We start from the raw sequence: 23190 nt of genomic DNA, 5'->3' as shown, positions 1-23190 counted from the left end.
CTTTTTATTATTGAACTATATGTTATAAAAGGAAGAGCGAAATCTACTTTAATTCCTTTTTGAACAAGTTTGTTATAATTTGTGAATAGTCTGATAACAACTGAAGATTTATGTGTATTATTTTTCGATTTATCAATAAAAAAAGGAAGCAGGCACCTAACATTTATTAGCTTAACACTAAGTTTAAAATATTGCAACACTTCAGGCGAATCTATTAAGTAATTCATAATCTTATAAAGTGTAAAATATTGAGTTATTAATCTTCTAGATTTCAAAGGTGGCACCTCAAAATCTACAAGAAAAAAATTATAAGAAATTCTATTTAATACTGCTGAACGATTATACTTTTTAAAATACAAATATCGTAAAAATTTAAACTGAATTCGTTCAATATTATCTGAATGTACCTGAATAAATGGATCCCAAATTTCACTTAAGTATTCAAGCCTTGAACGAACGATTGAATTATATAGGTTCATTAAAACCTGCGAATTCTTAAAATCTTTAGTTGACCTAATTATAAATCCAAGACGTTTATATGAATCCGAGCAGATATAAGAATAATGATGTTTATAGTTTAAATTCTTATCAAATATTAATCCTAAATCATCGATTACATCTACGCGTGTAAGTACAGTTCGATTAAGAATATAATTGGGAAGTACGGCTTTTGTTTTATTTGTAAACGTTATTGTTGAACATTTACTAATGTTAAAATATATTTTTTTCTGAACGCTTCATTGATAACAAGCATCTATATCTTTTTGTAATAAGATGGCATCTTCTGGAAGTATGATGCCTTTAAAATATTTAAATCATCTGCATACAATAAGCAGCGTGAAAACTTTATAACAGATTGAAGATCATTTATATATAAAGCAAAAAGAAGGGGACCGAGGTTTGATCCCTGAGGAACACCCGAATGTGCTCTATATAATGTCGATGTAGCATAGTTATAAACCACTTTGTATTTCCTGTTTTTCAAATAGGAGATAATTATTTTTAATAAAGCATCAGGTAAGCCAAAAGAAGAAAGTTTATTTAATAATAACGTATGATCAATCTTATTTAATGCCTTAATAAAATCAGTATATATAACGTCTACCTGAATGTTTTCATTAAAATAATCCGAAATGTATTGAGTGAAAGACATTAAATTAGTTAAGGTGGATCTTTTTGGTTAAAAATCATGTTGAACAACAGAGATATAAGGCTGAACATGAAAAAAAAAATTACTATACAAGATCTGTTCGAATATCTTCGCTGGGGTTCAGATTAATGCAATAGGTCTATAATTTTCAATGTTATTAATATTTCCTTTTTTAAAAACAGGCGTAATTTTACTAATTTTCCATTGATCAGGAAAGGTTTGTGTCGATAGAATTAGATTATAGATAAAACATAGTGGAAGTCAAAGAGGGTCGGCACAACCTTTATTGATATATGAAGGTATTTCATCTGGAGCACTGGATTTCTTAGATCTCATTTTTTTCAATGCTTTTATATAACCCCTTGAAGTTATAGTATTTATGTTTAAACAGTGAGAAACACCCAGAGTTTCGCCTGTAGGAATATCATATGTTGGAGTTACCTTAGCATAAACACTGCTAAAGAACCTTGCAAAGCCATCTGCAATATCCTGATTAGACGTTAGTGTAGCCTGTTGATATGTCATGGTAGACGGTTTTAATTGTGGTTGCTTCTTATTTTTGATATATTGCCAAAATTGTTTTGAATCATTTCGAATTTAATTTTGCACGTTGTTTACATAGATTTTATAGGCTAAGTTTATTAACTTCTTAGACTCTCTTCGTAACTGAATGAACCATTCATTATCATAATTAGAAATATGTCTTTTACACCTATGTAATTCCTTGCGTTTTAATATTCTTATTATTTCAGCATTAAACCATCAAGGATACGAGTTTGTTTTATGAATTCCTTTCTTTGGCACATGTTTATTAAGCATATCGTAAAAGGTCTGATACAACTTATCAACTGCATTATTTGGGTGTTTACATTGAAGCAATTCTTCCCAACTACTACCAGCAAGATCCTGATACAACTTCAAAAAATTAGCTTGCTTAAAGTTAAAACCCATAGCTGAATATAATTTAGTTCGATAGCACTTAAAATTAAAAGATAAATTAAATATAAGAGGAGGGTGGTGTCCGTCAACTGGTAGGAGCGGAAACGTAATTTTTAAAGCATTAATACGGTCTCTAACATTGGTTAACACTAGATCCAAAGTTTTATTGTTGTTATTTTTTATGTCATTGATACTACTTAGATCCAATAAATTCATAAAATCATTAAGTGCATTTGCGATATTACCACACTGCGTAAGATCATATGTGAATCCAATATTGGGGGGATATTAAAATCTCCGATAATAAATATGTCACCATTAGAAGAGACATACACCTCTTCTAACAAAGAATATAGGTTTAAATATTTATCCAATTAAGTATCAGGAGGAATATACAATGATCTAAATAAATAACTTTTGACGTCATAACTTATACGCAAAAATACAATTTCTATACAATCAATTGACATCTCAATACATTTTACACTAATAGTTTCCCTGACGTCGACTACCTCCCCCTCTACTTTTTGTTCGATCTTGTCTAAAAATCTGATACCTATTGTCTATTAATTCTGAATTTTGAACATCACTTGTCGGCCAAGATTCCGTAAGAACAATGATATAATAATCAGTTGCTAAGACACCCAAGTGCAATTAAGTTAATTTGGTGATCATGCCCCTTAGATTTTGATAATAGTATAATAAGTTATTGTTCTCCGTTGGCGTAATGTATAACATAAACATTACCCGTGGCGCAACATCCCGTGAGGACCAGTGCCCACCTATCGACTGCCGGCCTCACTCCCACATGTCTCAACAGAAGTTGGCGATCATCCAAGTTACGGAGTGACGTATGGTCTGCACGACGAACCCCCAGTCGTTGCTATATGTTTCCACGACCGGGTTACGCTACATATTCGTAGCTCCCCGATTTCCTCACGATGGTGACTGGCCACTGGTCCCATACACTGACCGAAATCTCTGGAGAAAAATTGTAGGAGACTCGAACCTGTGCCCGTCCCGCAGCCGGAGCCCAAAGCCGGACGCCTTAGACCGCTCGGTCACTTATATACAGTACAGCAAACCACAAATTTGTTATAAGTTCCTTTTTTCGCATATAAGATAACAGCGACTGTTAAAAGTGGGATTCGAACTGCTGAATTGTGTCCCAAACCGCTGACCGGAACTTATTTTCTATAATATCCGAGTATAAGATATTTTGCAACAAACGCTTTCCTCAATGTGCTTTTAGGATATTGTCGATCTGTCAATATACATTTTTATATTCTTTTTCTAATACGTGTACTGTACACTTGGAAAATTCAGTTTTACAGTTTTGGAATCTGATTCACTCTTTTCCCATTTTTTGTGGATGTGATTGTCGAAGGTTTTTCTAGAGAGTTTGTCTCTGAGCTGTTAGTACACGAATTTTCTAAGTGAAGTTTGCATGAAAAAATTCATGAGCATTTTGCTGAAATATGCAATGTTTTTTAAAATTCATTTTAAAGATTTTCTGTAAATGAGAGTCCTGCATGTATAATACATAACTTAAATCAATAAAAAAAACCTACAAGAAAGTAAAAACGAATTCACTGAAGGCAGTTAGTTCCTCCTGACATTATTACGAACCTAAAAGGACGGATACTTGCACTGCCCACATGCTATATATATTTGCATCCGCCTATCTTGTTTAAAATTCTTCCACAGACAATTCATCCTCTGTGATACATTGTTGACAAGAGAAATGATAAAGCTGCAACATTACAGCCCACTCTTAATTTGAAAGTAACGGTTGCCAACCTACAGATTTTGGCACTGAATCTAGGATATTTGGACACAAAATAGCCGGGCCTTCGCGACACCGTTGTGGCTTACCCAGTTACCTTGTAATCAAGGAACCTGGGAATCTATTTCGATGAAGGCACGTTGCACGGTTGTTTCGACTGTAGACCTAGTGCCAATTAATCTATGCCTGCAATCAAAGTGTCGACCCAAGCCTTGGTCTGTCCTGAGATCTGATTTTTTTTTCGGCCTCGGGATGTGAAGGGTGGCCTGTGCTGAAAGTACCCAAAAGTAAACCTCACTTCCACGTATTACACTCTGGACTGAATTTTGCAGACTAACGAGGCTGTGGTGTCTGGGCCCATGGCCAGTATAATCCTCCATGTGACTTGTGTGCTGTTCAAAAGCATTTTTGATTGTCGGTTCGACTATTTCATCTTATCACCACTCATCCTTATCTTCGCAATTAGCTAAAAATGGCAGAAACGTGAAGTAAAAATATCAAATCATTCCTTCATTTCCATATGTGGTGATGATTTGTATTGGTGCGCTCTAAGCCAGACAAATAACCCTGGTTGGACAGAGACAAAGTTAACATAAAGATATTTTCTTTGCAAGTACTCTTAGGCAAAATTAGTGCTAGAAGCCCACTATCGTTAGCAAACAACTAATGTCCTGGTCTAACAAACTTTGGCAAAAAATATTTACAAGTCAATTAGTACGATATTGAAAAATTTACCCAAACCAATTTTACTTAACTATGCGACTTCTTCAGATACAGTAAGCAGATGTGTACCTGATTATAGAAATGTCATATTACTTTGTTTATAGTAATTGCAAAGACAAACCATTAATGACAATGTGAATCTGTGCTGTGAGACTGTATATATATTCAGGATATAATCTCGTTTTTCGAGGCACGTACCATCGAAATAGGTGATAAGTAAAAAAAATCGTTATTGAAAAAAGAAAAGAAAAGAACTTTTAATGATGTATATACGCCTTGAAAGTTTGTGTGGCTTCACGTTGTATATACATAAGGCTATATTGATTATACTACAGAGCATTCCCTGACATTCGCTACGAGACTCGGTGGCAAGCGGTCCGGCATCAGCGCTTGTCTTTCCCGGTGAACGTGGTCCGCGACAGTCGGCTAGAGTCGGCTATTAAAATTAGTTTTCATATTGTGTACTAACCTTGACTACAGAAGGTGTTGAAAATGATGTCCCTCTGCTGCAACACATTCCTGGCATCTCCGAAGGAAATTGGCATTTACACGTGCAAGTTCGTCTACTGTAATTCTCCCGATTTCTCGTACATTACTCTCTTTTAACTCACGGATGGTGTGCGGATTGTCTTTGTATACTTTATTTTTTAGATTTCCCCATTTTCTTACCAATTTTATTCAGAACTAGCTCTGTTACTCTAAACGTTTTTACGAGTTTTAATTTAGTGGTCCTATGTGGAACGGGAATACCAGGAAATTTCGTTGCAAAACATCGTCGCACTTCTCCACAATTCCTCTTTCCGAAGTAACACTCGACAAGATAAATCCTTTGTTGTAATGTAAACTTTTGTGGTGCCATATTAAGCCACAATCTTCAACACACGGACAAGACACAACACAACTTCCGAGGGAGGATTATACTGACGTCAGTCTGCAACGTCAACAGAAAGGGAAAGAGAGCGAAGGCAGGGAGAGCGAAAAATAAACAGACTGTAGCGTGCGACTGTCACGGACCCCGTTCACAGGGAAAGACAAGCGCTGAAGCCGGGCCGCTTGCCGCCGAGTCTCGTATGCTCTGTTTATACTACGAGATTCGACACGAAATCGAGACGAGACCGGGATGAGACTGAAACTTATTCTTGGACACCGAGATGAAAACGAGACGGACGTATATAAATCGAGACGAAACAGAGAACGATGCAGGTATTTATAACCAAAGACGAGATCGACACACTACCAAGTTTGGTCTGGACACCACCCGAATATAGAAATGTCATATAGAGAATTAATGGAAAAGAAAGAATTTGTAATGAAAGAGAGAATACGGAGGAGAAAATCAATTGAAAGAAATTTGGAACAATTGGGCAAGAAGCAAAAACTTTCTACTTCATAACATCAGGAATGTTCCAAGTTGTCCTCACAGTGCCTGACCAACACCGAAATTGTGCGTCTCCCACAACTGCGTCAAACCCGGCACCCTTCGTCCCATACCAAAGGCAGTAGCGCTTGAGCACATCTTAATTTATCAGCGCCAAGCCAACTCCTAAACATTTTCGGTCATTTGGACAGTCTTTTCATCTGAAGATTAGAGACTTGATGAGTTCGCTAGTTTGCAACACCAGCACGGTTCGAAACTGCGATGATAACCTTTAGCTCACTGTTATACATTTTATCCTTTTCTTTGCTTGTTTACAACAGCCTCTTGCAGCTGCAACTGTGCTGCCACCTATGCGAACGTTTCACGAGTTGGGCGAGGGAAGCTCATGTGGCGTGTGAGAACAAGAGGGGGGGAGGCTTGAAACACGGCCCAGCCCCAGATACACACAACGAAGAATTGACCTGGAACTATGTTTATAATGCGGATACTCTTCTAACTCGTTCCATTGTTAATCGATTTTGTAGCTCCCATGGACAGGTCAAACCCAAAATTATTATTATGATTCTGGGAAGTTATTTCAAGTCACTAAATTTAATCTTTGTTGCATTAGCAGATTATAAGACCGGGTATTTAATGGTTACTATTTTTGATTTGCATAGTCCAATGGGCCGTCCAATCGTAATCCTTTATGACTCTAATAACTAATCAAGGACATCGACGTTGGCAAATGTGGGCTCAAAAGTCAACAATCGAAATGTCTGTCATCCTTCTGCACACACAAATAACGGGAGAATGTATCGCAAATATCGCCAATAAGCATTTCAACACGAGAAAAATGTATGGTAAGTTAAGGGAGAGGGTCACATGGAAGAACAAAGAAGAGAACAAAACGAGAGGGACAGAGGGGGAGAAGAGAAAAACCAAAGGGAGAATGAGAAAAATAAAGGGAGAAAGAGAAAAAAATAAAGGGAGAAAGAGAAAAACGGAGGAAGCAAGAGAGAGAGAAAGAAGGAAAATAAAGAAGAGGGGGATAATGAAAGAAAAGATGAAAGAGAGTAGGAGGAAGAGAGCGAGAATGGAAGGAGAGAGAGAACGAGACAATGTTCGCATCCTTGAGTGAGTCCTTCTGAAAATATTTTGTCCACTGTTGGGGCTAATAGACCGAAGTTCCCTGGCGCCGACACTGTGCGTAATTATCGTGCTTGAATGGCCAGTACACCGTATTTCATAGCTAAAGACAATGACGTTGGAGACTACTAGTAAGTAATCTCGAAATCGAAGAAATCGACCGTCTTTGGTTGCAGCAAATTTACTGCTAAGTATTACCTACTTCTGTCAGCAGCTAGGGAATCGACTGGCATTGTCCTACGAGACAATCAACTTGCAGTCGAAGCTGGCCCTTCCCAGCCAATAATTAGGCATTCACATTGAATTTACATTTATTTGTGTTTGTTCTTTCATTGAGCTCCCGCGCAGACATGTTTACATCGCCTGCCTTTGGTGCGAGGGATCCCGGGTTCGTACCCGGTGAAAGTTCCAATAAATATCGGTGTTGACCCAGCATCTTTGGACAATTGGGGGAGCTGCTTGAAAACAAGAAACAGTTGACTCCGGTAACGAAAGCCAGAAAACAGCAACGATGGGACTCGATTCTTACTTGCGTCACGCAATGGAAAACTGCTGGGCAAGCCCTGGCCATCACAGAGCTCTTGCGCCACTGGATTGAGTTTTTTGTTCTTTCATTTGTTTAATTTAATCCGCCATTCATCCTCTTTCTAGTTATTCAACTAGTGAGGCAGAAAAGGGGCACATGCTAATGGAATACATGAAGGAATTACAGTACATCTTCCTCGATCCAAAATGTAATGTGCTGTAGGTCGATAGTTCAAATCTCGTTCTCGGAAGATGTCCCCTTGTCAGTCTCTCATCTTTGTTTCATGTGTATAATCTGTGCATTGTTTAAATTCTGTAGCGTAGTCAGAAACATTTGTATCCCTAGCGTCCTGGCATGAGTATGAGCAAAGTAGCATTAAGTTACCCATCTAGTAAGCTGGGAACATACATGGTGTCTCAAAAGTCACTCTACATTTTCAATGAAGGAAAGCCATCGTTGAGGACATCAGAAATTGTGTAATCCCAACATATACCCATACTCATTTGTCTGTGTGTACTCCAGCTCAGTTTAACCTCCAATGTTTAATTTTGATTTAATTTGATTTGTTGTTTTAAGTGTACTTTATGCACATAAGACTAATAGGGACTGGGCCTACAGTTTAAAGTGGGATCCGAACCACTACGTGCCTCCATCGGGTATCGAACCCTGCACCCCTTGAATACAAGCGATGACGTTACCACTACGTCATCAGAGTGGGGCTCCAATGTTTAATGTAGCCCCACCCATGTTAAGACACGCACTCCATCTTTCAGTGGTAGCAGGCAACGTAGATTCTCCTGGCAGTCTTGCTACCAGAAGCCCGGAGCCCAATTGCCGAGGAAATAGCTCCTTCCCACATTGACGTAATGAGTGATTAGGGGGTCCCGATTCCCCGAGGCTAAGCTGTGGAGAGTTTGTCGCGGTATACAATAGTCCGGTCACGAAATCCGCCGTAATTGAGCTGATTGGGAGGGGAAGGGGGCGCGTGGCCCCGCGTCGATACCGACAATTAACAGCTTGTCAATCGCATCTCTTCCTCCTTGCTGGAAAAAAAGAGGAGTCTTTCGCAAGATAAATCTTTTGGCGACGAGATGAAGAATTCCCGTAGCGAAATCTGTTCCCGCAAAACTGATAGCTGCAAAAGCAATAACATACTCGAAGTCATTATATTTTACGATATGGAACTAGTAAGTGGATTTTTTTACGCTAATTCCCGATGTTGAGTTTAAAGGTTCTGTTCTCCGCGGTGCAATGGCCCAATGGCTCTATGAGGGCCAGAGCTTGTCAAGCAGATTTTTCATTGGGTGATGCGTGAGTCCCAACGCCACTGCTTTCTGGGAATCTAGACTGGAATCTGTCCGTATTGCTTCCAAGTAGTTCACTAATTGTCCTCACAATGCTGGGTCAACATCGAAACTTTGCAGGTCCAACAGCGAATCGAACTGCTTACAGAATAGGAGAGAGCGTTAAACATTCGGCTACATGGGAGCTCTTATTATACATACTTTAAAGTCTGGCGTCACTTTTTTAAGGTAACTACCTTTTCGTATTGACGTTACTGCACTGCTGTTACTTTGTGTTACATTTTAAAAGAACTTCTATTATTATGGGTCACGTTTACCCTTTTTTCTTCCCGTATGGGACAACGTATGTCCCATGACGTAACGTCATTCAAGATGTCAGTTGTGTGACTACCCGCAGGCCCAGTAATGTTCTTCATTGCATGTTATTATTGCTACATGACTCTACATGATCTTTGAGTGTCAGAGTAATTTTATTTCCAGCAGTGCAGAATTGCTTTTTTCCCGTATGTACGAGGCGTGTTGCATAATATTAGATTTTTTCTGCAACTCTATGGAAGACAAGTTAATATTTTTTTTCCAGCAGACTGATACACATATGGTGCAATCCGGCTGGATTATTTTAAACAAGCCAGTCCCGGCTTTGTCCTCGCCCCTCGCCCCAAATTTTCAAATTTCTTTAAAAAATATATATATATTCGTTTTCTTCTTCCTCTGATTCTAAACAATAATGCACAATTGCCATTTTTATTATTTGTGCTTATAGCTTAATCTATTCTGAACAAAACGAGGTATGATTCGTAACTCTAGGATACATAGTTTCCAAGATAGAAAAAAACAAAACATTATTACCAGCAGTGCAGAATTTCAAATTTCGCGACGAAAGCACGCTGGGAAGGCAGGCTTTTACAAGCAAAATCGGCTTGGGAAGCTAAGGCGATAATTGATGCCCCTTGCATAATATTTTAGAATTACTGCGTTACTTTTCAAATCGATTTGAGGTAACTTCCGTTATAATACAGAATACTTTACTTTTTAGGTCAACAGCATTTATTATTTATTCAAGTATCGTTCTTGTTATCATATACAAAGACATACCTTCCTTTGCGCCTCCATCATCTACATTTGACACGACACCCAATCCCTCGCTTTCCCACGCACCTGAGATTCTACGTGCTCAAACGCGGATAGGCTACAACGTCAAGAATACGCGGAGGAAGCAACGTCACAAATGCGATCAACTGTTACGTTGTGCTGCAAGTCTACAGGCGGAAAAGCTGGCTTTTTGAACGTTCGTAGCAAAGAAACAAACATTATACTGAGACAAGCTAAGCTGTATGTCCTCTATACGTTTCTGTGGTCCACGGGTGACATTTTAATGACACCTTGTATATACATACATACTATTCTATTCTACATGCATTTATAGGATAACGAAATGGCCGGTTAAACCAAATTATGTAATGGTGTGCTGTAAATGTCTAAAATGTATTTAAAGAAGGCTGTAGTATATTCTAGAATAAATCAATACTTTTTCCCTTAGCTAAAGTGGCTGGTTAAATCGACGGCCAGTTGAACCGAGGTCGGTTAAGAGAGCTCCCACTGTATGTTACATATAACAAGAATGATACTTAACTAAAGCGCAAACGCTCTTAACTAAAATAATAAAGCAGCTGTTAACCCAAATATGGAGATCATTAACATCAAATACCTGTCTGAATTGAGTGAAAATCGTCCTACAATAGCACTGGACCCAGTTCGTCATCCTTCTTTGAGGACTATTTAGAGCGAACACCTTTAGCCAATTGAACTTTGAAATTTGTTCACATGAAGAAGAGAGAAGAGGTACTCTCTTCAAAGGAAATGTTAGAGATAGTAAAAAGTAGAGAGAGAGAGAGGGAGAGAGAGAGAGTGGCGGAGATAAATACAAGTATTGAAACTTGGATAAAATAAGCAGAGAGAGGGAAAGACAGAGAGAAAGAGAGAGAGAGATAAATTTAAATCAACAAAGAGAAAAAGAGAGAGAGAGAGAGAGAGAAATTGAAATGTGGAAATAAGAAGGGAGAGAGAGAAGGAGAGAAATTGAAATGGGGAAACAAAGAGAGAGAGAGATTTGAATGGACAAGGAGAGAGAAATTTAAATGGAGAGAGAGAGAGAGAGACGAACAGAAAGAATGAAAACGCAACGAAAGAGATATGAGATAGATACATAAAAGGAGGAAAAGATTAGAAGAAGATGGAAGTAGACGAAGTTACAATGTAAGCAGAGGAGAAGAGAAAAGAAAGATACGAAGAATTGGACATAAAGAAGAATAGAGAAAGAAAATAATAAGAAGAAAATAGGAAACAGAAATGCGCTCGCGTGTGTGTGTGTGTGTGAGAGAGAGAGTATAACGAATAAAAAAATTGGCGTATGTTGGCAACACCGAGGCAGGCTTCCAAATGAGTGTACTTTGAAGACATTCATCTCGACCTCTGCAAAGCCTCTCGCAAGTATTCACCCCCTTCCGCACGCATACAGCCACATGCTCATACATAAGAGAAGGATGTGAACTTGCTATTTTCCCTCCCCAGCAGCCATCGGGAGTTGTTTCAAAGCAACAATTCCTACAACCGGAGGCGTTTTGGGACCCTCCGATGCCATCTGATAAGGAAAATGAAGACAATATTTTAGGGGGAAAATGTTTCCGTAAAAGCGATTGTTATCCTTTCTGCCTCTTCTCATTTTCTTCCTTTTTCTATTTTCTCTCTTTTTGTGCATGGCAATCCTGCCAGTGTATCCAAGTCAAATGCAATTGTTTTACGAACGACTTTGGTGTAGCACACGCCGCTTCTTCTGGAGTTCAAATCCTTAAAGTTGGTGACTTGGAGGTACGAAGTTTAAAAATGTGGTAAGAAAAGATCTGATAAGTACTTGCGTAATACGACATATATGAATCTCTAATTACTATTAGATAACTGCCAGTGGCGTGCCCTGGGGGAGGTTGGTTAGGGCCATAAGCCCCCTCCTTTGGTCCAGGGTCCCTAAATATAAGAACGTCAAAGGTAGGAAAAGATGGCAAAATGACGGCTGACTACTAAATAAAGTATATCTATCAACCCCACCTTTCCAAAATCCTGGGCACGCCACTGGTGACCGTTGATATACTAAAACTACTAGATTCACAAAGTTAAAACTTTAAGAACCCACAGAGCTAGAGAGGGTCATTTTACGTACATCACGTTACCTATCGATATTTCTGAAAGAACTAGAGTTAGCATAAAGAAATAACGTAACTTCCCCTTGCGGGGCGCACACATTCTCAATGTCGGCCATTTTGGAGGTGATGTGATCATCATCACGCTCCAGCCACCTTTTCACCCCAGGGTTGCCCCAGGTACCCATTGATCTCAGGCTGGGCGAGCCCGAAAGCCGCTTTATGCTGTAACAAGGCCGGTAAAATTCCAACCACCCCGGGAATCGAACTCTGTCTCCAGTATGGCAGTCAGATGTCCTACCGACTAAACTACCGCGGTTCGTTTTAGCATAAAGAAAAGTAATCAAGTAACTTATTTTGGCACGAATTATAATTATTTGTCCGCATGTATGTTCATTAGAATCGGTAAGCTCTATCACTTGACCAATTGTGCAGCCCCCTGTGGCGGAGTGGTTAGCACATCGCGCTACGACTCCAGGGGCCCGAGTTCGAATTCTGGCCTGGGCATGGATGTTTCTGAGTGTTCATTCATCAATTTCATCATATCATCACTCATCCCCATCTTCGCGAAATAAAATAAAGCAAATCAATTGACCAATTGTGAATTCTGAAACAACTGCAGATAGAAAAATGAGACTTAGAGTACTCAAAAGCATATCAAAAGTTTACATCTTGGAACAAAAACTCGTGTGATTGCTCCGAGGCGGTCATAACTCGCATCGTCCCTTCCGTGGGCCAGCACGAGCATGTTCAAAATATTACAAACTTCCAGCGCCGCTTAGTTTTTGTATATTGGTTACTATCCGATGAGGGTGAATAGGGAATTGATAAAACAGGATGATCCTTGTGTGCATTTGTGGTGTCGCAGTAAACACAGCTCCAACCCCTTCATTTATATATATACATTTTCGGGAACGAATACAATAACATGTCCCCTACTGACAACACTGCCTCGCATACTTGAAGCATAGTGCATTGTTTCGGCTTTGCCGCAGCCGAATCGGTTTTTCACCGACTGGGAAAAGGGGTGGTGGCAGGAAGGAAGCGTGCGGAAGGGGTGTCGGGGGTGAGGTGGGGAGAGAGCGAAGCTCTACTCTTTGAGCCCGGCCAATAGCAGGGGGCGTCGCGGCGCTGGACGACGCGCAGTGGCTGGGCAGGGCGACGGCGCGCCACCGGATGCCTCCGTCCGTTGTAGCACAACTACAACCCTTATATCTTACGGAGCCGCAACCACTGACAGAATTATGCCCAGGTACAGACGTCGGCATAAATAATACCAGGCAACCTTGCCTCCTCTACTTTTGCTATAACAAGAACTTAGCTAACACGTTCTATTGGATGGTATCGAGACGAGACGAGAACTGGCAGCGTCTCCGTCTCGTTTTGGTTTTTGAACATCATCTCGGTCGAGTCTTGAGTCTCGAAACAATATTTGCAGAAACTTCTTTGTCGTGCAACCTTTCCGAGCGTGTAGAGATCATTGATTTTGATTGATTGATCGATTTGATTTGATTTATTTCACTTCACTTTTGTCACTATTGGCTAATTACGAAGATGAGGATAAATGATGATTGGTGATGAGATAGATGAAGGGACAATCAGAGACATATAGGGACGACACAACATGAATCCTACAGACGATTATTCTGATGCAAGTCCAGGCGGCAGAGCCTAGCTAGTCTGCAAAATGCAGTCCAGGATGTACTATGTGGAAGGAAGGTTGTAATTTAGATGTCTTCACAAGGGTCATCCCTTACACCCCTACAGGTCATTGAGGTAAAAACTTTTGTTTATAATCTTATTCTGTTCCACGAGTCGTTTCAGCGCTACGTGCCCTCGAAAAGTTATTTAATCCAGAATATAAGCAAACACGCAGCACAGGCTCGTCACTAATGTATTGACTTCGCAATTACTATGTATATACAAAATACATGACTTCCCTGTAAATAATCTGCTAAATAACCGCTTAGCGTGTCTGAATAAGTCGCATAATGAAGATAACTCTACTTAGAAATTCTAAAAAGTCAAGAACCAGACCGAGAGTCTCGGACGCTACTAGTAAGTCTCGTTTTCATCTTGATTTTAAAGAAGCCTTTCTCGTTCTCAATCCCGTCTCGAAAGACTCGGTCTATTCTCGTCTCGCTTTTTACAAGGTCGTCTCGGTACCATGAAATTGACCTTTAAAGAATATCAAGCTGGTATTTCTTTTCGGCGCCTCATTCCAGCGCTATTTCATTTGTTCATAGATGGCAGAACAAGATCATTCATTTTTATTGATTACATAAATCGCGTAAAGCTAAAAAAGCTGATCGTTTTTTATACATGATATTATACACGGTAATAGTGCTGTAAAGGTGTGAGAAAAATATTGCTTAAAATGCACTCCTGGCTATGATGTATCCAGCTCATCTAGCTCGTTTGGTATGTATCCATTCTAATTATCCATTTTTAATATTACAAAACATCACACAACAGTGAACATGACATTTTCGAAATTCTTTAGAATTGTCAGAAATCTTACATTTATCTTATACATTATTATCTTCAATGTTGTCTCACTTATAATCCAGCGGCCAAAGCAGTGATAAGCTTCTCATGTGTGAGTGACCTTTCTTGATGATATTGGTTTATTCGTATTTTCAACTTAGGTTACATTACGTCGTGTTTCTACAGTTTCGGTTAAATGCAATCTTGACGATGAAGTGATTAATCAGAAAGAAGGTTATTGCATTCATAATTTCATCGATGTCATTATTCTAATTCATTATTTCGACATTCAATCAGTGATGAATCCATCACAGACCATCCATCACTTCACTTGCTCGTAGATTCTGATGAACGTGATTGCGTGTAAACAATTACTTTCAGGAATAATAATAATAATAATAATAATAATAATAATAATAATAGAATAATACTTCCTCTACTGTTGGATGCATTTATAAAAATTAGTAACTATTCTGTTATCTTGGATCATTTACACTTGCTACTTAACAAATAGTAGGATTACCTTGGGAACATAAGCTATATGTTGGCGACATCTTACGAACGGAAAACGCTGAAATTATAAACAGCTGGGTAATATAGTAGTTTTCTGCTAGCCTCATGGCATCAGAGTGATGAAATTATGAAGACGCAGAATGGGATAAAGACGACTGACCACAATTGACTCAAAACATCCCAATCCTCTTTGGAGTAGAGGTTCGATCCTCCGAATGACGTCTAGGTCACAATGGGCCAGTTCTGGCTTGTAGGTTGAATGTTCATATAAGGCGATATATGCTAAAATCTATTTTTCTGGGGCCTCCCCGATGGCGCAGTGCTAACGTCGTCGCCATGTAATCAAAGGGTCCCGGGTTCGGTACTCGATGGAGGCACATAGTGGTTCGGATCCCACTTTAAACTGTAGGTCCAGTCCCGATTATCGTTGATGTGCATAAAGTGGACCTAAAACATCAACTCAATCAATCAATCAATCAACTTTCCTGGGACAGTTGGAGCATTGTCCCGGTGAAAATGATGCCGTTTAAGAAAATAGTCAAGATGAATTCAGACTTGGATCAGCTGCAGTTTTCTGAAACTTTGGTTACGTCATTGGCTGATTTTTAGTTGGTTTCTTCCACTGGTTCGTGTCGAAATGTCCAAGACCAATCATAAATTATAATACGTTCCAGCGTGTTTGAAATCAGCTAAATTTCATCCATAATTTCAAGTTAAAGCATTTCATAGTTTTGGAACTGAATGTGTTGTTACTGTCGCATTTCGAATAACAAAATCAAAGAAACTCCCGTCTGATAATTACCAGATTGAGATAGTTACATCTCAGAGCAAAATAATGAATTATTTTACTGTAAAATATATATAACGTGTAAAGAGTATTTATCTCAATGATATAACTAAATGTGTATGTTTCTAATATTAGATCATAAATGACTTCTGGTTTGTGTATTTATGAAGTCAGTAAGCTGTTTTTGATAGCCCAACCTAACGTTTAAATAAATAATACAAGCAATTATCAATTCGAATATCATCCATTCGTAAATGGGGGAAAACGCTCAAAAATTTGCTGGAAATGGGTCCACAAACGTTATTACGTACTGTACTGATTTTATTTGAAACGTCATGTATGCGTAAGTGGCATTTCATTCTACAATTCTGTTTTATTGCGTTAGTCTCGAAGATGAGGATGACTCATGATTAAATTAAGTTGATGGACAAACTCAAGGAACACTGATATCTAGAATTTTCGAACAGTGACATGTAAAATGGGATAAATATAGGCTACTATAATTAAACGTCACTATATTACTAAATACTAAATGAAAGTGCACAAACTACTAAATACTGTGCGGATACGTGCAATTGTAGGTAAACAACTAATAATGCAAGTAACAAAATCAAATTTATACATATTTTAGAAAACAGTTTCAGTGATCTTTATGTAAGTCAATAACTTAGTTTAATCGGCAGTTGGGTCGTGGAATATTGAATATATTGGCAGTAGAAACACATCGATAAATTATTGCGAGCAGCAGAAAATCTATTCATATTTTGAAAATTGTTGCATTACATTATTTAGTTTCTTTGAGTTTGTTTTATAAGTCCACTTTATGCACAGAAAGGCTAATCGGAACAATATTTATTTTATAGAACAAAATTAAGCATAAACTGAGAATTTCTAAAATGAATGCCTGTAATCCGTATTCAAAGAGTTGGTTATGGATTAAGCCACGATTAAGCACAATTTTAAGAAATGAGAATTTGTGAACAATGTACAGTCATCGGAAATAATAATAAGACATTTAAATCATGAATAGCTGCTTCACTGTATGGTGTGATATGTGTTGCTAAGTCTACGCTGAGAAGTGAACTTGAATAACAAGTCTTCAATAGCAAGGTCGGCATTCGCCAGAGAGATAGCAAACACACATAACCAGGGCACGGATTTACGTATATGTATTAAAAATATACTAATATATGGAGTTCAATATGGACTTAAAATTGTAAAAAAATACATGTCTTATAACATAAGACACTGCAAGAGTTACATAAAACACAGTACACCTACATTTACATTAATTCCAAACAACACAAAATGTGTTTTCATTTTCTGTTTCCAAAACAATGAATAACAAAATTTTGTTGCAAGTGTTCGAACATGAATTTCCTTTTGTTGTCTCTTAAGATGGATTTATATTGACTAAAACTGCATTCAATATATCAAGAAGTATTGGGAGTGTATTTCAAATTTGTCAGTTATTTGCAAGAAAGTCACCTAACTCTTTCGGCCACACGGGAACATGTAATTATTGCGAGAATATGAAGCATAATATGTTGAGAAATGTTCTGAAATATGGAAATAATATGTAAAAATAACTAAAATATGTAAAATATGAGCCAAAACCTTATATATGTACAAATATGGAAAATAAAAACTGAATTTTTCGAGTCTACATGCCATGATGTGCCAAGATAATACAAAATATAACTGATTTCAGCTTCATACATATAAATTATATTTAATTTATGTTTTCATATAAATCCGTTCTTTGCACAAAACATTATGCAGAAGGCACGTATTTCAGGATCTAGGTGTCTCATTTTTTATCGTCGATGACTGTACGCATGAGAAAGTTGAGTAAATACAGTATAACATTTTGGCGTTCAGATTGGAAGCTGCAGATCGAGCTAAACCATTACCTTCTCTATCTGAAAGCCTGATGGCTTGCTTCGTGCACGTGACTAAACGTCATCAACTGGAGGCGAAATAGCCGCCATGTTTGATTTGCTTCTTCGGAATCAATGTTGGACCTTTTTAGTGAATATGGAATTGTAATGCAAATTGAAGAACTGTAATCTAGTTTACATGACGTATAAATACGCTTAAATGTGCAAGAGGTATGGTGTATAAGTGTTGTGTGCTCAATTGCAGAGGCAATTATGATGAAAAAGGTTAGAGTAACGTTCACATTTCTTCAAGAAGTTGCTGAAAATGAGAAATGTTTAGGGCAATTCCATGTGATTTGGTTCCTACGAAAAGATATAAGTTAAGTAACAAAGGTTTTATACTCATAAATAAATAAGAGAAATAGTTCATGATGTAAACATTTCATGTGTCCGGAATGGGCATCTAATATACCTACTCTTAAATGTGGTCATGTTTTATCTCTTGTCAACAATTTTTTTTTAGAAATATCAAATAATTTACCCTGAATTACAAACATTGGTTAACGTTAAGATTATTTCTTATGATTGCAAATTAATTTGTTTCAAGATTTAGTCAACGTTTAAAATATTAGCTACGTTGGTGTCTACCAAAGCAGTTTGTTGCTGCACATTTTATGCAAGCATTCGATAAAATATTCATATAATTTACACAAATTTTCAGTTTCAAAATATGCTTAATGAAAGAAAGCTATACAACGGGACAAAGTTGATACATGTGTACATTTACATTCTTATTTTATCCCGCTTTATGCTTCTTTATGCTAATCGGAGGCTAATGGACGATATGGTGTGCATTCAAATACAAGGGTGGGACGTGTAACAAGAACTTCGATCAAATATTCGTGTGTAAAACTATCCAGGAACATATTACTTATGTTTCAAATACAAATGTTTTCACAAAGAAAGCATTTTATTACCTGGTTATGTTAATATGAACTACAAATGTATTAAATTTTATAAAACTGTTTCATATGAACTGCTTTTTATTTTTTGTCTTTGTGAAGCTTCAATGTTCGTAACTTTGATTATTAAATCAGTGATAATGTTTATTGTTTCATAATTTATTAACATTCTTCACGATTTTATTAACAGTGTAAAAACAGCGTAAAGAAATATTCCAAATGTTTATTTCCCAAGTGAACCCTAAGATCGAAATATTAATCTGCTTTTTTTAAATGAAAATGTTGAAACTCATAAGTTATTGTCACAGATCTTACTATCAACAATGAAAAGATTCAATTTGTTTATTATCTTCGTTCAATAAAGTCAATAGGATCGAAATTACAATGTGACAAATCATTTAGGTTTAGTCTTTATTCACGGATATGTAACATTGCCCTTGTACCAATTTCTTTCGCTTTTGCTGAAACGTTATAGAAATTAAGTTTTTGTATTGAGATTGTATAGCTACGCAGAATATCTGCATATCTGGTTGATTAATTTTGGATAAAGTTAAAGACAATTTAATTGATTAGGTAACTTGGAAAGTTTACGGTCAACCTAACATGGGGGGTTCTGATTTAATCAATTGATTTTACATACAAAAGTTCATACAAAAGCGAAAAAATATAAATATGCTGACCAAGGCAGTAATTTATTTTATTAAAAACATAAACTAAACGTAACGTTTCAACCTTCTAGCAAGGTCTTCATCAGACTCTGTATCAAGTACAAAAGTAACAAGATACCAAAAACAGGGCATTATATACACAAAACATTACTCCCTCCAGACTAATAGAAAGTTGTTTTGGAACTTTCTCGCAGGTGGCTTTCACTATACTTTCACCTAAAAGGCGAAAAATATATACTTTCATATAGAATGTGGATTGGGCTTTATATATCACGCTCTTTTTCCTTCATTTTCTTCCTTCTCCTCTCCTCTTTCTCTCTTGTCCTTTCCACTCTTTCTAACACTTTCTTCCATTCTTTGTTTAACTTCAGTCCCCCATTCCAGTTCATTGTGTCTTCTTCACCTTTCTTCTCTATTTCCTTGGCTTCCTTCCATTTTCTCACTAGCATTCTCTTCTCCCTTCCTATCTGCTTAGCCTCATCCCACTCTATGTCATGTCCTGTTTCTCTCGTGTGTTTAAATATCGCATTTCTCTCTCTCTTAAGTCTCTTAAGAAATTTAGAGAGAAAATACAAATAAAGTTGAAAAAGAAGGGAGAGGGACTAGGATGGAAAGAAGAAAGGGGAGAAGATGAAGAAGAAGAGGATACCAGAAGAAGAGTTGTGGTAATAGGGAACGTTGACCTATCAAAAGAAGAGGAAGCTTTTTTAAAACTAGGAAGAGGTTTCAAAGTTAAAGAAAGAAATGTAGATTATGAGGAAGTTATATATGACATTGAAGAAGCAGTACTCCATATAAAAGAAGAACCAGCTAGAGACAAGAATAGAAGAAGAACAGCAGCCATACTGAAGAAAGAAATGGGAAAACAAAGAAAAGTAGATAATTTGAGTCAGAAAGAAAGGGAAGGGATAAAGAAAATCAAGAAAAGAAATGATGTGGTGATAGAGCAGGCAGATAAAGGAGGAGCAATTGTGGTGATGGAAAGAGAATGGTACGAGAGGAAGTTTGAAGACCTAAAAGAAAATGGATATGAGGAGATTTGTGGAACAGAAGAAGAACAAACTATAAAAGAAAGGGTCATACAAGACTGTAGGAGGAGTGGATTCAAGAAATGCATAAAGGAGACAGGAAGACTACCAAGTTTGAAGGGCTTTCCAAAGATACACAAAGAGGAGATAAAGTTAAGACCAGTAATGAATTGCAGAAACAATATTTTGGAACCCTTGGAAAAGAAATTAAAGAAAGTTATTGAAGTGTTAGTAACACAGCAAGAAAGCAGAGCAGTTAAGAACAGTGAGCAAGTAGTAGACCTCATAAAAGGACTTAAGTTAAATGAGATGAAGACGACAATGTTTAGCTTAGATGTAAAGAGTATGTTCCCAAGCATCAAGAGGGAACACGTTTTGGACATTATTAAAAAGAGAATGGGAAAGGAAATTATAAGAGAATGGGATAGTGAAAGGGTAGTGAAGGTGCTGGAAACCATTTGGAATAACGGTTACAGTATAATGGGAGATAAAATAATGTTAATGAGTGAAGGACTGAATATAGGTTCTAGCCTAAGCCCAGCATTGGCTGAATTGGTTATGAATGAATGGAAAAAAAAAAAAAAGAAAGTGATAGAAAAAGGAGGTGACAAAATAATTTTGTTTTGCAGATATGTGGACGATTGTTTTGGCATATGGAAGGGAACAAAGAGGCAGCTTGACATTTTTGCCAAAGAAATACAAGATGAAGAAAGAGGGATTTTATTGGAACTTGAAATAGAAGAAGGAGGCAAGTTAAGCTACCTTGATATATTGATGAAAAGGAAGAGAGGAGAAGAAATTGAAACCGCTTGGCATCAGAAGAAGTGTGCAGCAGGGGTATTCTGCCACAAAAGAAGTGATGTAAGTGAGGTGACAAAAAGAAATTTCATAAAGAATATGGAGGACAGAATAACGAAAATATGCACGAAGGCATGTGAAAAAGAAAGCAAAATAAATAGCCTATGGAAACAGCTGGAAAAGAATGGCTATGAGAAGCAGGATAGACTGGACATTAACAGAAGAAGGAAGAAAAGAGGAAGGGGAGAATTGGAAGAGAAAGAAAAAGAGATGTGGTTTGGAATAAGGAGTATGGGGGAGACCACAGAAAAGATATGCAAAGTGCTTAGGAAAGCGGGCATTAAAACTTACAGGAAGGGAGGGAGAAGCATCTTAGGAATAGCGAAGAATGCAAACAAGAAAAAGGAAAACAGAGAAGAGGAAGAGGAAGGGATTATCTACGAAGTAAAATGTAAAGAATGTCAGAGTGTGTACATAGGAGAAACGAAAAAGAGACTGAAAGATAGGTTGAAACAACATAGGGATGATGTACGACTTAAGAGAGAGAGAAATGCGATATTTAAACACACGAGAGAAACAGGACATGACATAGAGTGGGATGAGGCTAAGCAGATAGGAAGGGAGAAGAGAATGCTAGTGAGAAAATGGAAGGAAGCCAAGGAAATAGAGAAGAAAGGTGAAGAAGACACAATGAACTGGAATGGGGGACTGAAGTTAAACAAAGAATGGAAGAAAGTGTTAGAAAGAGTGGAAAGGACAAGAGAGAAAGAGGAGAGGAGAAGGAAGAAAATGAAGGAAAAAGAGCGTGATATATAAAGCCCAATCCACATTCTATATGAAAGTATATATTTTTCGCCTTTTAGGTGAAAGTATAGTGAAAGCCACCTGCGAGAAAGTTCCGAAACAACTTTCTATTAGTCTGGAGGGAGTAATGTTTTGTGTATATAATGCCCTGTTTTTGGTATCTTGTTACTTTTGTACTTGATACAGAGTCTGATGAAGACCTTGCTAGAAGGTTGAAACGTTACGTTTAGTTTATGTTTTTAATAAAATAAATTACTGCCTTGGTCAGCATATTTATATTTTTTCATAATAATGGAAACAAGGCTTAATGGTGTTATACAAAAGCGGTTACGAGTTTTACTGTAGCTGACAAATATTCCCGATAATATTTTTCAAAGATATACAATGTTTAAATTTTTCCGCCAGGAAGTTTCTAACTGTTTTCAACTCTTTCTTTGTGCTATGGTAGGAATTTTTGTGGTGACCATAGTTACTTCCTGAATGAAAATTTTGGTGTAAATATTCAATATTATACTTTTTTCTTCTAACTATATTCGTCTGGAGGGTAAATGTCAAAATTGAACTTCATAAAAGAAATAAATATACCTTAATTCTCTACGGTAAAATTACGACAAGGGGTTTACAGCGTTAAGATGAACGCCTCCAGATGATGACGTCTTGACTGAGCGCTATGGCCTGAACCTCAAGATGGTCTTGGGTAAACAGGCACCTAATTTACAGTTGTTTGAATGCCTCTCTGGCAGGTAGTCGCTATTCAAATTACCACTCTGGCGCTGGTGTCGTTTCCAGAATGAATGCTTTATATGAAGTGCAGTGTTGGTTTGTACAACGTGAGGCGTTATAAAAGGCTTTGTTCAGAATAGAGGAAACTTTTAATTTTCGGAAGCTTTTTGCGGGTTTCAAATTCAATGTGAACTCGGTTAGGTGTAAAGAAGTGCAAACATTATTTGTGCACAGTTTTAGTTACGATTGTGAGTAGAAATTTAGAAAATTCAGTAAAAAATATGCATTTGCATTGTAAGATTGCGTTGTTCGTACTTCGAGTTATAACTGCAAATATTTGAGATAACGTACATGTTAAATAAATATACTTGAATATAGAAAGCTCTACCAGGTGAAACATGTTCGTGATTTC

The sequence above is a fragment of the Lepisma saccharinum genome, chromosome 1 (assembly GCF_977018435.1).
Source record: "Lepisma saccharinum chromosome 1, izLepSacc3.1, whole genome shotgun sequence".
Lineage (NCBI taxonomy): Eukaryota > Metazoa > Arthropoda > Insecta > Zygentoma > Lepismatidae > Lepisma > Lepisma saccharinum.
This window is presented reverse-complemented; position numbering follows the sequence as displayed.